At 34.6% G+C, this 17,737-nt stretch overlaps 1 protein-coding gene and 1 long non-coding RNA gene across 2 annotated transcripts in view; one reads left to right on the plus strand and one right to left on the minus strand.

The window, feature by feature from the left end:
* The window catches only part of LOC113049479 (uncharacterized threonine-rich GPI-anchored glycoprotein PJ4664.02-like), a 212,785-nt gene that overhangs the window by 38,598 nt on the left and 156,450 nt on the right, over positions 1–17,737 (minus strand). The gene's annotated exons all lie outside the window — the stretch shown is intronic.
* Positions 10,344–16,555, plus strand: LOC113053664 (uncharacterized). The gene is made up of 2 exons (XR_003277280.1): positions 10,344–10,439; positions 16,441–16,555. It is a non-coding gene; the product is annotated as an uncharacterized LOC113053664 (long non-coding RNA).

Raw genomic sequence — 17,737 nt, forward strand, 5'->3', positions numbered from 1 at the left:
AAGGGAGTGAAAGTGTGTGAAAAAGTATGAATGATGGTGTTGTATGGCATGAAAGAGAGTGTCTGACGAGACACTGAGGCAATTCAATCAATTTGCCCAAACAGCTGTATACAAATTTGAATGTGGGCCCACGGGGCAAATTTATGCCCAGTAAAATAATGACCATGGATGTATTTGGTTAAGATTCCTGGTCAGTACCTAGGTCTTTGTTGTGGCAGAAAGAAAAACAGCGCCACACATGCGCAGCGTATAACATGGGAAGGCAGAGCAAAGCAAGCTTGCTCTGTCCACCCCACATTTAACTTTCTTTTCAGCATATCATGATGGAGCAGATTGTGTCAAAAGGATGACATATTGTCTTTCTGACTGTTAAAATAAATACAGTGGGTTGAGTGTTTTCCAGGGCAAAAGACCTATCCCAGCAGGCACAGGATGTAGACTCCAACGTCGGTTAGACGTTGGATTTTGGTTGAAAATGAAAATCGGGTTGACGTCTAAATCCAACGACTGTTGACGTCAAGCTCCAACATTGGGCAGATGCTGAATTTTGGCTGGAATAAACACCATCACAAAAAAAATTAAAAAAAAACGTTGAAATGCATGGCAGTACACATATTACCAGCTTCACTTATTACTAACCAGTTTGATTTTATTTCTGTCAGACGTCTACAGAAGTCATTTTTTGAGAATTAACAGAGATTTCGATGTTGATGTTTTATTTGAAAATGTTTGATCACCATTATTGTGATCAGTGTTTGTTTTAGTTGGGTAGTTTGACTCTTGTTTTAGTAAGTTTGTGGTTCTTGTAATAGTGTTTACCAAAACACATAATTTGGTATAAAAGGAGCAATGAACAAATATAAGGTGATATAGTTTTCATAATCATGAAGAAAAATGATTGAGGATAATTTTTCTTGTCATTGACCCAATTTATAATGAGCAATATTCCAAAAAACAATACTTTCTTCCTTCAGATAAGACATTCTGATTTTTTTTTTTACGTGCATTTTGAGAGAAAAATCTTTTGAGACACATAGACATCAATAATCAGTATATGAATCTCAGCAATGGTGACATGCTTCATGCAGCAATGCATGCTGGGAGCCACCATATAAAACTCATGGCTCCCAGCATGCATTGCTGCATGAAGCATGTCACCATTGTTGAGATTCATACGCTGATTGTTGATGTCTGTGTGTGTCAGCATAGGTTAAGTTTTTTGAGCTCATGTTTAAATATTTTAATTGATTGTTATAATACCACTGGATCTCATTTGACAGAAACACAGTGTTTGCAATATGAATGTAAAAACATCAGTGAATCAAGTTATTTTTATGATTATAAAACCATTAACAGAAAACAGTAGAGTTGTGACGTTCGCGAACGAACCGATTCTTTTGAACGGCTCATAAACATGAACGATGGGAGCCGAGTCGCGACTGGAGAGGAGCCGTTCTTTCTATCGTTCTTTTTTCCTTTGCGTGTTCATACAAATGAGCTCCGCCAGGAGACAGAACAGTTATAGGGGGAGGGGCGCACCCAGCGCAGGCCAACCCTTTATAGCGTGATGATATTAGTTATTAGTTGTGCATGCATTTACATTGCATTTTGTGTTCATTTAAAACTTATTTTAAAATCATTAAAAATGTTCTTTTGTGATACTGTACTTGTATAGAAATGTTTCACTAAAAGCTGTTTTCCACAGACATTCATTGCAGCCCACTTTGTTATTGTTCATTGACTTGAAGGGGCTGATGTCCTATTTGCAAAGTTTACAGTAGTAATAGTATGTAGTATGTAGACATTTCCATTTTATTTATTCTAATTTTATCTACTTAAAAAATTTTTTAGTTTTCTATCAAAATGTTCTTGTGTGATAACAATGTTCTTGTGTGGAAGTGTTTGTAGTAAAAGCTGTTTTGCACAGAAATTCATTGCAGCCGGCTTTGTTTTTTATGTTTATTTGTGAGTAGGTATTGTATGAATAACATAAGTCAACGTAGTTTTACACACACACACACACACACACACACACACACTTTGTACTAAAGGTAAATCAAAATAATGATGTCACTGTCTAAGCAGAGGGATTTGTGCAACCCTATGGAATATAGTCGACACATGAGAAATGAGGTAATAATCAATATTTCAGAATAATTCAAACTCAGATATTGGTGTGTGATATCTGAGCTTTAATTATTTGACTACAAATCTCACCTCATAATACCTCCCAGTGATTATTTCCAGGATAAACTGAGATGCTCCCAAGCTGGCTTCTTAAAACTGACTAAATATTTAAAAAGAGCCAAAAGAGCCATTCTTTTGAACGGCTCTTTGAAAGGAACGGATCGCGAAGATCCGGATCCCCTCAAAGAGCCATAAATCCCATCACTAGAAAACAGCCATCACCTGATCTCATGTCACGTTAGCGTTCTTTGATGCTGCAAATGTGCTTGACACACAACTGTCACATCAATGACAAAATATATAATAAGTGTTAAGAGCCCAACTAATGGAAACACTAATCACTGTTATGGTGTTTAACTGTTATATGTTATAGAAATTAAACACATTAGAGTTAAACCCCTGTTAATTTTCAAGAGCTTTTGTAGATGTCTGACAGAAATAAAGTCAGTCTGGTTAGTAATAAGTGAAGCTGATAATGCTGTTTGTGGAGTTGTTTAATCCTCCTCTGCTGAAATCTTGAGATATTTAATGTGCTGCCATGCATTTCACCCTTTGTTGCAGTGTGGTGCTTATTCAAACCAAAATTCAATGTCTGTCTGATGTCGGAGTTTGACGTCAAACAAAGTTGGGTTTAGACGTCAACCCGACTTTCATTTTTAACCAAAATATGACGTCTGACTGACGTTGGATTAGTTGGAGTCCAACGTCTTCCTGACATCACATTGATGTACTGTGCCTGCTGGGTCCCTTCTATAAATACAGCATTGTCCCCCAAACATAACACATACTTTTCCTTCTTCAATTCACAAATCTTGAGCTTTTCTATTTTGCTCCTTTCATTCTATTCTCCCTTCAAATCTTCCTACATCCATATTTCCCTTCTCATAACCTTCAAATTCTTCATCTACCATTATTTAAAATAGGGGTGGGCGATATCTCGATATTTAAAATATATTGAGATATTTTTTAAACACGATATGGATTTTGACATATCGTATATATCGATATGTTGTTTATATTTAATTCTGATTCCGCCACTTTGCTTCTTTGCCTTCTCTGTGCTGTGCTCGCCCCCGCTCGCTCGCCCCTGCCTCCTTGCTTTTGTCCCCACTCCCTTCGCGTGTATAGAACTAGTCTAAAAAACAAAGTCTAAAAACAAAAGGACAACTGGCTCCATTATATGGAGATACTTTGGTTTTAAGGCGTAGGACGAACAGAAGGCAGATGTCTAACGTAGGGCCCAATGATTTCCGCGATGCAGAAAACGCGGAATCCAGTCATAAAAACGGTATTTACAGTTTAACGCGGAATGTCACGGAATTGGTTAAATTTTGAATGAATTATCAAAAGTAGGTCATGCACTTAAATCAAATCGCGATATAGACTAATATCTGCAAATATTAACCCAGAAAAGTCTATTTAAATATGAATCCTGCATGTTCTGCGTGTCTGTGTTAACGAATGGCGCAGAAGCGCGTCTTCATTCATTAAACACACGGAAGTGCGTGATGCTCGCGCTGATTTCAGCGTCTTTCCTATCACTGATAAAGATGTGAACACATGAGGAACATGTCCAGAACTGCACCGAGAGTCACTTCATGAGCATCTGACCATTTGATTTGAGTAAAACTAGCTCATATCACATCTTAGACTGTAGAATCACATACACAGAACTGTAAAGGTAAACCCGTCAAAATAAAAGTATTTGGCAGAAATATTTTACTATTGTTCAGCAGAATGTACATAGCCCACTACTACTATTATTAAAATGAAATGAACATATTCTTTTAAGGAATAATCACACAACATTTCTTCCATGTTTTATTTTTAATAGTAAATCCCCTTTGTTTACCAAAAAATAAAGTTTGCTTAATTGTAAATAATTAAAAGATAAATTAAATAAATATTTTATGCCTTCATTTGACAACCAGAAAAATGTAAATACACAGAATTTCTGAAGGGAAAAAATTTCACATAAGGCTATTTTAAGATTTTTTTAAACTAATTAAGTTGTTTTTATGCATTTAAATAATTACACCCTAAACATGTAATATTTGGCATATTTGTTTTTGCAGTAGTTTTAGGGGGGTTATTTTTCCTGTAAAGATATCGAGATATATATCGCATATCGAGATATAGCAAAATATATCGAGATATATTTTTTGCTCCATATTGCCCAGCACTAGTGAGAGTCCTGCTGCTCTTGTGCACTTTTTTAATTAAAATTTTCATTAAAAAAATTTAAGGTGATAAAAGTCAAATACAAACAGACCTTGCTCAAAATCACAGACCTTTGATAATCAATTTAAAATAAATGAGCAAATTTAAATCAAATAAATTAGCAATAATAATATTAAATTAATTTAGTCATAGATTATATAATTTAGGATAATTTGAATGATTTATTCAGGCAGAAAACATTACAAAAAAAAAAGCAATACTTAAAAAAACACTCAAAAATATTATGTGTAATATTGTTACCATAATGTTTTTTGTTTTGTTTTTTTTGTAGTAAGGACATAATTTTGTGTGTGTGTGTGTGTATTCAATACCAACATAAAAAGAAAATAAGTTAAATTAAAATAAGTCAAAATTTTATTTTGGATGAATTATTCCTTTAATATCTAATTTATTTAACTTTCACAACTTGACTTCATCACATGGTCTTTAGGAAACACAGTTCAGATGGTCACTGCTGTGTTAATGCTGCTAACTGCTTAAAGTTTGGATGATTAGTGATTAAAAAACATACAGGTGCCTCTCAAATTAGAATGTTGAGGAAAAGTTTTATTTATTTTTTTATTATTTAATTTATATATTTCAGTAATTCAACTCAAATTGTGAAAGTCATGTATTAAATAAATTCAGGGCACACAGACTGAAGTAGTTGAAGTCTTTGGTTCTTTTAATTGTTTAGATTTTGGATCACATTTAACAAAAACTCAACAATTCCCCACACAGCAAAAGGATCCGCCGCGGAGGTATTGCGGCTTCCGAAATGGACCCGCGAAACAGACCCGTATCAGCCTCCACTTGCGCGCAATGACGGATCCGAAATGAAGGCGGATCGCGGACCCGCCGGCCGTTTTGGACCCGCACATTGAAACATATATCCGGACTCCTAAAAATACTACCACGGACTCCTAAAAATACTGTCTCATCTGGCCAAGTGACCATGTAAGAGATCACTGTTTGTATTAGTTGGGCTCTTGACCCTTGATTTCGGTCTTATTCTTTTCTCTGGCTGTTATAACCGTGTGTTTCTAAAACACATTTGTTGTAACTCAAAAGCCCAGAAGAAATGAGTGTTAACCTGTACCTAGGTGTAGGTTGTTGCTACTTTATATCGGTTGTGATAATTATTCATTATTATTCACAATCATTGAACTGTATGGAGTTTAATCTCTGAAGTAGGTGTTGTGTAATTAGTAGAAGTGGTTCTAGTAAAAATGACACTAAGAGCAAGTGACTCTGTGATAATTTGTTAATATAAAAGTGACTTTCTAAACATTTTGTACACGTAGATTTTTCTTCTATGCCAGTAACTGGTCAAACACAGACATTAATAATCAGAATATGATCATCTACAATGGTGACGAAAAAAACATGCTGCTGGAGATTGTAGAACAAAACTCATCCATGGCTCCCAGCATGCTCTGCAACATTTTTTTATGGTCACCATTGTTGAGATTCATAATCTGATTATTGATGTCTTTGTGTGACTGTTTGACACCGTAGAAGACCAGTTTGAAAAATCGTTCAGCTTAACTGATTATAACAGAATCACTGGCTCTTAGAATCACTTTTACTACAATCAATCAAATTACACAACACATATTTCATCGGAGGGTGGATTCTGTACAGCTCGACAATGGATGATTACCACCACCAACATAAAGTGTAACAACCTACACCTAGGTACAGGTTAACACTTATTTCTTCTGGGCTTTTGAGTTACAAAAAAATGTGTTTTAGAAACACATGGTTATAACAGCCAGAGAAAAGACTAAGACAGAAATAAGGGTCAAGAGCCCAACTAAAGCAGACACTGATCTCTAACATGGTTACTTGGCAAGATGAGACAGTATATTTTTAGGAGTCCGTGGCGGATACATGTTTCAATGTGCGCCGTGGAGGTTAGGTTTTAATCGCGGATGCGGAGCGGATGCAGCGCGGAGCAACGGCGGGTCCGCGATCCGCCTTCGTCTCGGATCCGTCATTGCGCGCAAGTGGACGCCGATACGGGTCCGTTTCGCGGGTCCATTTCGGAAGCCGCAATACCTCCGCGGCGGATCCTTTTGCTGTGTGGGTCACTATCTCAACAAATTTGAATACTCAAAAACCAATAATAAAAATAATAAACATTTAGTGAATTGTAGGCCTTCTGGAAAGTATGTTAATTTACTGTACATGTACTCAATACTTGGTAGAGGCTCCTTTTGCTTAGATTACTTCCTCAATTCGACCTGGAGGTCAAAGTTGGTGATCATTTTGTGGCACTGCTGAGGTGGTCTGGAGCCAAGGTTTCTTTGACAGTGGCCTTCGGCTCATCTGCATTGTTTGTTCTCTTGTTTCTCATCTTCCTCTTGACAATACACCATAGATTCTCTCTGGGCTTCAGGTCTGGTGAGTTTGCTGGCCAGTCAAACACACCACACTGTAAAAAGTGTTTCCCTATATTTATTCAGTAAAATTGTGTCAAAAATTTACAAGCAATATTATTAATTAAATTTAACACATTTTAATTAAGTAGAAATAATCATTAAAAATGAGTAGAATAACATGAAAAAATTAAGTAAAATTTACTTAAAAATATTGATTTCATTGGACAAAAATCAAACAAACAAAAAAACACTATGCTAAAGAATATTATGTTATGCATGCTAGGCCAGTAGTTGGCGATCATGAAACACCCTTCGAAAACATTATATGCATGCACATGACATCAGCCTTTTTACAAATTAACATTTGTGTTGCTTACATAGATATACGATAAAGGCATCATGTTCAAAAGGTTGTAATGCCCCCAAAACAGTTATTGAAGACACCTAAAGTTCACAAACCGAATCACTGAATTAAAAAAATAATAATAATTTGCTTACCATTGTAGTGGTCAGTGTTTGCTTTAGTTGGACTCTTGACCCTTAAAATTTTAAACAGATTTTCTTTGGTTGCTAGTTGTGATACAGCAGCTAGATAAGCCAAGAAGGAAATTCAACCACGTGGTGTTATTTGTTTTTACATCATCATTTGGTCTGAGTTGGGTGTGTCTTATCAATAACATGTGTTCTGTGATTGAACAAAGTAAGCTCTGGTGTTTTCAGCATTATCAGAGAAATTCTTAGAAGCACGTCTGATCAAAACCTTGTTAAAAAAGGAAAGCGTTTTCATTTAGACACACAGACATCAAGAATCAGCCTGAGAACCTCAACAATGGTGACCATCAAAAAGCATGTTGCACTGCATTCTGGGTGCCACCAATCAAAACTCATTTTATGGCTCCCATCATGCTTTGCGGCATGAATAAATAATGAGCAACAATTCTATAGTAGCTTGTTTTGTGATTCTTACAGTTTGTCTGAATATGCTGTTTGTCACCATTCTTGAGATTCATACGGTGGTTCTTGATGTGACTGTGTGTCAAAAGAAAGTTCCCCTTTCGCTGTTTTAAACAGAATTCTCAAACTCTGGTTTATACTGAAAATTCCACTTTTTTTAATTTTTTTTTTGCTGAATCACAGGGCTGCCATAATGAGTGTTATCTTGTCTCAGAGATCAGACTCTGAAGGAGTTCAGATATACAGGAAGAACAAAGATGATGTAACAGCATGACCAACACTACCTGATCATCTTTATTCTTAGTTTGTCTAGCTGTTATAACTGAGTTACAACAGCAATGCAAAACGTAATATTAAAACATCAAGGGTCAAGAACACAACTAAAGCAAACACTGACCACTGTTATGGTAACCAACAATTTACCATTTGATTCTGTTTGGGAACTTTAGGTGTCTTCAATAACTCTGTTCAGGGGGCCTTAAGACACAGCCTTTTGAACATGATGCCTTTATCATATCTATGTAAGCAACAAAAATGTTAATTTGTAAAAAGGCTGATGTCATGTGCATGCATATAATGTTTTTGAAGGGTGTTTGATGATCGCCAACTACTGGCCGGGCATGCATAACATAGTATTCTTTAGCATAGTGTTTTTTTGTTTGTTTGTTTTTTGTCCAATGAAATCAATATTTTTATGTAAATTTTACTTAATTTTTTCATGTTATTCTACTCATTTTTAATGATTATTTCTACTTAATTAAAATGTTTTAAATTTAATTAATAATATTGCTTGTAAAATTTTGACACAATTTTACTGAATAAATATAGGGAAACACTTTTTACAGTGTATATTTATTCAGTAAAATTGTGTCAAAATTTTACAAGCAATATTATTAATTAAATTTAAAACATTTTAATTAAGTAGAAATAATCATTAAAAATAAGTAGAATAACACGAAAAAATTAAGTAAAATTTACATAAAAATATTGATTTCATTGGAAAAAAAAACAAACAAACAAAAAAACACTATGCTAAAGAATATGCCAGGCCAGTAGTTGGCGATCATGAAACATTATATGCATGCACATGACATCAGCCTTTTTACAAATTAACATTTTTGTTGCTTACATAGATATGATACAGGCATCATGTTCAAAAGGTTGTAATGCCCCCAAAACAGTTCTTGAAGACACCTAAAGTTCACAAACCGAATCACTGAATGAAAAAAATAATAATAATTTGCTTACCATTGTAGTGGTCAGTGTTTGCTTTAGTTGGACTCTTGACCGTTAAAGTTTTAAACAGATTTTCTTCAGTTGCTAGTTGTGATATAGCAGCTAGATAAGCCAAGAAGGAAATGCGACCAGGTGGTGTTATTTGTTTTTACATCATCATTTGGTTTGAGTTGTGTCTTATCAATAGCATGTATCCTGTGATTGAACAATATAAGCTCTGGTGTTTTCAACATTATCAGAGAAATTCTTAGAAGCACATCTGATCAAAAACTTGTTAAAAAAGGAAAGTGTTTTTATTTAGGCACACAAACATCAAGAATCAGCCTGAGAACCTCAACAATGGTGCCATCAAAAAGCATGTTGCACTGCATTCTGGGTGCCAACAATCAAAACTAATTTTATGGCTCCCATCATGCTTTGCGGCATGAATAAATAATGAGCAACAATTCTACAGTAGCTTGTTTTGTGATTCTTACAGTTTGTCTGAATATGCTGTTTGTCACCATTCTTGAGATTCATACGCTGGTTCTTGATGTGACTGTGTGTCAAAATCTTTATTCTTAGTTTGTCTAGCTGTTATAACTGCGTTACAACAGCAATGCAAAATGTAAGATTAAAGCGTCAAGGGTCAAGAACACAACTAAAGCAAACACTGACCACTCTAATGGTAACCAATAATTTACCCTTTGATTCTGTTTGTGAACTTTAGGTGTCTTCAATAAGTCTGTTTTGGGGGCCTTAAGACACAGCCTTTTGAACATGATGCCTTTATCATATCTATGTAAGCAACACAAATGTGAATTTGTAAAAAGGCTGATGTCATGTGCATGCATATAATGTTTCATGATCGCCAACTACTGGCCTGGCATGCATAACATAGTATCCTTTAGCATACACTGTAAAAAGTGTTTCCCTATATTTATTCAGTAAAATTGTGTCAAAATTTTACAAGCAATATTATTAATTAAATGTAAAACATTTTAATTAAGTAGAAATAATCATTAAAAATGAGTAGAATAACATGAAAAAATTAAGTAAAATTTACATAAAAATATTGATTTCATTGGACAAAAAACAATCAAACAAAAAAACACTATGCTAAAGAATACTATGTTATGCATGCCAGGCCAGTAGTTGGCGATCATCAAACACCCTTCAAAAACATTATATTCATGCACATGACATCAGCCTTTTTACAAATTAACATTTTTGTTGCTTACATAGATATGATAAAGGCATCATGTTCAAAAGGCTGTGTCTTAAGGCCCCCAAAACAGAGTTATTGAAGACACCTAAAGTTCCCAAACAGAATCAAAGGGTAAATTGTTGGTTACCATTACAGTGGTCAGTGTTTTACTTTAGTTGTGTTCTTGACCCTTGATGTTTTAATATTACATTTTGCATTGCTGTTGTAACTCAGTTATAACAGCTAGACAAACTAAGAATAAAGATGATCAGGTGGTGTTGGTCATGCTATTACATAATCTTTGTTCTTCCTGTATATCTGAACTCATTCAGAGTCGGGTCTCTGAGACAAGATAACATTCATTATGGCAGCCCTGTGATTCAGCAAAAAAAAAATTAAAAAAGTGGAATTTTCAGTATAAACCAGAGTTTGAGAATTCTGTTTAAAACAGAGAAAGGGGAACTTTCTTTTGACACACAGTCACATCAAGAACCAGCGTATGAATCTCAAGAATGGTGACAAACAGCATATTCAGACAAACTGTAAGAATCACAAAACAAGCTACTATAGAATTGTTGCTCATTATTTATTCATGCCGCAAAGCATGATGGGAGCCATAAAATGAGTTTTGATTGGTGGCACCCAGAATGCAGTGCAACATGCTTTTTGATGGTCACCATTGTTGAGGTTCTCAGGCTGATTCTTGATGTCTGTGTGTCTAAATGAAAACACTTTGCTTTTTTAACAAGGTTTTGATCAGAGGTGCTTCTAAGAATTTCTCTGATAATGCTGAAAACACCAGAGCTTATATTGTTCAAACACAGGACACATGTTATTAATAAGACACACCCAACTCAGACCAAATGATGATGTAAAAACAAATAACACCATGTGGTCGCATTTTCTTTCCTGGCTTATCTAGCTGCTGTAGCACAACTAGCAACCAAAGAAAATCTGTTTAAAATTTTAAGGGTCAAGAGTCCAACTAAAGCAAACACTGACCACTACAATGGTAAGCAAATTATTATTATTTATTTCATTCAGTGATTCGGTTTGTGAACTTTAGGTGTCTTCAATAACTGTTTTGGGGGCATTACAACCTTTTGAACATGATGCCTTTATCATATCTATGTAAGCAACAAAAATGTGAATTTGTAAAAAGGCTGATGTCATGTGCATGCATATAATGTTTTCGAAGGGTGTTTCATGATCGCCAACTACTGGCCTGGCATGCATAACATAGTATTCTTTAGCATAGTGTTTTTTTGTTTGTTTGATTTTTGTCCAATTAAATCAATATTTTTAAGTAAATTTTACTTAATTTTTTCATGTTATTCTACTCATTTTTAATGATTATTTCTACTTAATTAAAATGTGTTAAATTTAATTAATAATATTGCTTGTAAATTTTTGACACAATTTTACTGAATAAATATAGGGAAACACTTTTTACAGTGTAGTGTTTTTTTGTTTGTTTGTTTTTTTTGTCCAATGAAATCAATATTTTCATGTAAATTTTACTTAATTTTTTCATGTTATTCTACTCATTTTTAATGATTATTTCTACTTAATTAAAATGTGTTAAATTTAATTAATAATATTGCTTGTAAATTTTTGACACAATTTTAATGAATAAATATTGGGAAACACTTTTTACAGTGTAGTAGTATACTTGTAAGTGTACTGTTTCAATACTCCTTGGGACTAAATCGGCCCACTTTCTAGTATATAAAATATACTTTAAGAATAACAGTAGCAAACTTTGAGTACACAACTAGTTTACCTCTATGTTTGTAGTTTGTACTGCAATTATAATAAAAGTGAACTTGATTTGCTGATAGTTTACTAATTAAATACTTTGTACACTTATACTGCAAGTATACTTGTAAGTTTTCTTTAAGTGAAATTTATATCATACTTTAAGACTACTATGTCCCAAATTAGGTTTGAATTTGTATAAATTTTGTCACATGAATATATAAGCATGCAAAACATACAAAGAAAGAACAGTGTGTATGCTTATAAACAAAAACATTTAATTCTAGCTTCTTGCATTCTTTTTTTAAACACTTTAATGCGGGTAAGTTATAAAAAATAATAAAAGTTGATAGGCGCAGACTATGCACACTTTCACTACACAGAAATTCTTGCAAAATTTTTGACAAAAACTTAGACATTGGATTTTGGTTGAAAGTGAAAATCAGGTTGACGTCTAAATCCAACAAATGTTTGACATCAAGCTCCAATGTTGGGCAGATGCTGAATTTTGGCTGGAATCTCAACAATGGTGACATGCTTCATGCAGCAATGCATGCTGGGAGCCACCATAGTATAAAACACATGGCTCCCAGCATGCATTGCCGCATGAAGCATGGCACCATTGTTGAGATTCATACACTGATTGTTGATGTCTGTGTGTGTCAGCATAGGTTAGGTTTTTTGAACTCATGTTTATTAAAAGATTTTAACTGATTGTTATAATGCTGCTGGATCTCATGTGCCAGAAACATAGGGTTTGTAATATGAATGTACTAATGGAACAATATAATTGTCAGATTAAAAAACATCAGTGAATCAGGTTATTTCATGATGATTATAAAACCATTAATAGATTACAGCCATCACTTGATCTCATGTCACTTTAGCTTTCTTTGATGCTGCAAATGTGCTCGACAAACAAACTGTCACAGCAGCCACCATAGCCAAAATATATAATAAGTGTTAAGAGCTGAACTAATGGAAACACTAATCACTGTTATGGTGTTTAACTGTTATGCTGTTATGGAAATTAAACACATTAGAGTTAAACCCCTGTTAATTTTCAATAAGAGCTTTTGTAGACCTCTGACAGAAATAAAGTCAGTCTGGTTAGTAATACGTGAAGCTGGTAATGCTGTTTATGGAGTTGTTTAATCCTTCTTTGCTGAGATCTTGAGATATTTAATGTGCTGCCATGCATTTCACCCTTTGTTGCAGTGTGGTGCTTATTCCAACCAAAATTCAACGTCTGTCTGATCTCGGAGTTTGACGTCAAACAAAGTTGGGTTTAGACGTCAACCCGACTTTAATTTTCAACCAAAATAGGACGTCTGACTCCAACTAATCCAACGTCTTCCTGACGTCACATTGATGTACTGTGCCTGCTTGGTGGTGTTTCTTTTTCTTCTTCACTTGTGTATTTCTGAAAATTTTGTACAGAAGATGCATACTAGCACCCTTTACCATAAAACAATGAAAACACAGATTCTACGAGTATAGCTCAAATATATTTAGACTTTTTGTAAGTCAAGTATACTGAAACGCAATTTTAAGTATATTTCTGAGAAGTACATAAAGAGCATTTCTGAGAAGTACATAAAAAGTAAACTAAAAGTATACTTTCCTAATTTTTAGTTTAAAAGAAGTATACTAATAGCACACTTGAATAAACTTCTTTTTCCTAAGGGTAGCCCAGGTGAGATGCCTCTGATGTTGTCTGTGGTTCAGCAAATTCCTTGACAATTCTGTGTGTGGCGGCACTTCATGCCTTGACCCCAGTCTCAGTTAATTCCTTGTGAAGTTCACTCATATTCTTGAATCGGTTTTGTTTGACAATCCTCTGCAGTTCTCTCATGTTTTTCTTCCACACTTTTTTGTTCCACTCAACTTTCTGTTAACATGCTTGAATAAAGCACTGTAAGAACAGCCAGCTTATTGGCAATTACATTTTGTGACTTACACTACTTGTGAAGGGTGGCAATGATTGTCAGAGACCATTTTGAAGGCTCAAGAAACCTTTGCAGGTGTTTTGTGTTTTTATTGGCGTGTCACCATATTCTAATTTGTTGAGAGAGTGAATTGGTGGGATTTTGTTAAATGTGAGCCAACTCATCACAATTAAAAGAACCAAAAAGTTAGACTACTTCAGTTCGTGTGCATTGAATTTATTTAATACAATTTTCAAATTTTAAATTGAATTACTGAAATTAACTTTTCACTGAACTTCTAATTAACTATACATTTCATGCTATTTTTGCAGTCTGCAGTCGCAAATAATGAGAGGGTCCTCATTTATGTATGAAATGTATCAAAGTAAAAGTATTAATACTTGAGAAAACAAAACTGTCTTTGTCACTTAATGACTAAATGCATCTGAAGCTCATTCAGCCTTTTTTGGGGTAATAGAATCAAGTGAATATATGTCTGTTCCTGATATCAGGATAAACTGCTGCTGAACTGTTACAGATCAGAAAGTAAGTCAATAGAGACACAGTGTGTTACATTACCCGTGGAGATGGTCACTGCTGTGACGGCTCTAGAGCTGGTGTTAATGATGCTAACATCTGAAAGTTTAGATGAATAGTGATTAAACAGTGACACAAATATCATGAAAATGTAGAAAGAGCTCATGGAAATATAATCACCTGCACAGTATGCTGCATTACATCTAGTTGGTCTAACCAGCTCATAGACGTAATAATTGCCTGGACAGGCTTTGACTTTAATGGGGTAAGACCCGTAATAACAGCAGTAAATGTACCAGTTACCGCAGAAATCTCGAGTGACGACTCCATCCTCAACTGTTGGGTGTCCACCACGAATCCACAGTGGGATATTAGTACCACAGCGATACTGAGCAACACACGTGTCTGGGATGTGAGCGCTCATGTTGTTAATGAAGAGACGATACCAGCCGCTCCAGGTGACTGAGGTGTCACAGTAGTAGTAGTTATATGTGTTAGTGATGGCTCTCCACTGATTGTCCAGCACAGTGTAGTTGTAACAGGGGTCAGCAGAATAATAATCTGTTATGAAAACATGTAAAAAGGGAAACAAAAAAATCTGTTGTAATTCAGTTGTATGCTTTTAGATGGCAGCCTGAATAATCAAATCACTGATAAGTTAAATGCCTGATTTACAGTGTTTGCAAAATATTGTTATCCCTTTTGGCATCAATCTTGCACTTCTGACTCCTTTAAGCAGATAAAAATTCACTAGCTGAGTCTGTGCAGGTTAAAAAAAAAACTGTCATTATTGTTTGATTGCTATGTGGTTTCTTACTGGCGTACACCCTAATGTCTCTGAAATAGCATGCTCTCTAGCTTTTAATGGTCTGTTCATAAAAAAAACATCTGACTGCTTTGAAATGTAACAGCACACCGCTTATCAACAAGATGCTTGTGTAGACAAAATGCATTGTCACAGCAGCATTACATTTTGATGTTGTATTTCATAATTTTAAATTCTATATTTTATTATTTTGTATTCATACATTCATATACATATTTCCTATAATTATGATAATGAAGTGATGGTGGCTGTTTCTGTCAGCCATGATGTACTATACTGACTTAAACTGTGGCTAGAATAATTTGGTGTGGAATTATTACTAAATTAAATTTTATAGGATTGAACAGTTATGTGATAACCAGAATGAATGGATATAAGAACAGTTTGGTAGGGGTGGGCGGATCGATCTAAATATCGATAGTATCGATGCCAACACTGGTATTGGTATCGGATCAATACAATTGTAATTGAATCAATATTTTAATTTAAATATCTCTCATCTATGTTCATTATACTTTGCTCGTGTCTTCTACCTCTACAATCCTGAGTAAACGCTGCTTTCACATCCTGGGCCACTTTGCTACTCCTCCCCCTCCTGCTACTCTGCTGTGAGTCGTTGTTGTATCGTCACATGACTCACTGACACAAGGCGCAGCGGAGCAGCGAACAGAGTGAGCGAAGCTGCTAGCACATTCAGAAAGGAGCTCAGGGAATGTAGTTGCACAGGCATATTTGTAGTTTAGGAATAAAGTAAAAAGTATTGTATTGGTGTCGGTGACGATGATCCTACATGTGTTTGGTATTGGACTGATATCACATTTTGCACTATCACCCACCACTACAGTTTAGGTTTTAAATATTTTGACCTTTAGTGTCAGTAACACTTAGAGAGAGACATGGACAATCAGCATATGAATCTCAACAATGGTGACAATCAAAAGGTCCATGATGCAATGCATGCTGGGTACCAGCACAGGATAAAACTCATAACAAGTTCACTGTAAAAAGTGTTTCCCTATATTTATTCAGTAAAATTGTGTCAAAAATTTACAAGCAATATTATTAATTAAATTTAACACATTTTAATTAAGTAGAAATAATCATTAAAAATGAGTAGAATAACATGAAAAAATTAAGTAAAATTTACATAAAAATATTGATTTTATTGGACAAAAAACAAACAGACAAATCACTATGCTAAAGGATACTATGTTATAGGTATAGGTAGTGTTGGTCATGCTATTACACAATCTTTGTTCTTCCTGAATATCTGAACTCATTCAGAGTCTGATCTCTGAGACAAGATAACATTCATTATGGCAGCCCTGTGATTCAGCAAGAAAAGAAAAAAAAAAGTGGAATTTTCTGTGTAAACCAGAGTTTGAGAATTCGATTTAAAACGGAGAAAAGGGAACTTTCTTTTGACACACAGTCACATCAAGAACCAGCGTATGAATCTCAAGAATGGTGTAACAGCATATTCAGACGAACTGTAAGAATCACAAAACAAGCTACTATAGAATTGTTGCTCATTATTTATTCATGCCACAAAGCATGATGGGAGCCATAAAATGAGTTTTGATTGGTGGCACCCAGAATGCAGTGCAACATGCTTTTTGATGGTCACCATTGTTGAGGTTCTCAGGCTGATTCTTCATGTTTGTGTGTCTAAATGAAAACGTTTTCCTTTTTTAACAAGGTTTTGATAAGAGGTGCTTCTAAGAATTTCTCTGATAATGCTAAAAACACCAGAGCTTACATTGTTCAATCACAGGACACATGTTATTGATAAAACACACCCAACTCAGACCAAATGGTGATGTAAAAACAAATAACACCACCTGGTCGCATTTCCTTCTTGGCTTATCTAGCTGCTGTATCACAACTAGCAACCAAAAAAATATGTTTAAAATTTTAAGGCTCAAGAGTCCAACTAAAGCAAACACTGACCACTACAATGGTAAGCAAATTATTATTATTTTTTTCATTCAGTGATTCGGTTTGTGAACTTTAGGTGTCTTCAATAACTGTTTTGGGGGCAATACAACCTTTTGAACATGATGCCTTTATCATATCTATGTAAGCAACAAAAATGTGAATTTGTAAAAAGGCTGATGTCATGTGCATGCATATAATGTTTTCGAAGGGTGTTTCATGATCGCCAACTACTGGCCTGGCATGCATAACATAGTATTCTTTAGCATAGTGTTTTTTTGTTTGTTTGATTTTTGTCCAATGAAATCAATATTTTTATGTAAATTATACTTAATTTTTTCATGTTATTCTACTCATTTTTAATGATTATTTCTACTTAATTAAAATGTGTTTAATTTAATTAATAATATTGCTTGTATAGGGAAACACTTTTTACAGTGTATGCAAAATAATACTATGTTATGCATGCCAGGCCAGTAGTTGGCGATCATGAAACACCCTTCGAAAACATTATATGCATGCACATGACATCAGCCTTTTTATAAATTAACATTTTTGTTGCTTACATAGATATGATAAAGGCATC

The sequence above is a fragment of the Carassius auratus genome, chromosome 1, assembly GCF_003368295.1.
Source record: "Carassius auratus strain Wakin chromosome 1, ASM336829v1, whole genome shotgun sequence".
Classification (NCBI taxonomy): domain Eukaryota; kingdom Metazoa; phylum Chordata; class Actinopteri; order Cypriniformes; family Cyprinidae; genus Carassius; species Carassius auratus.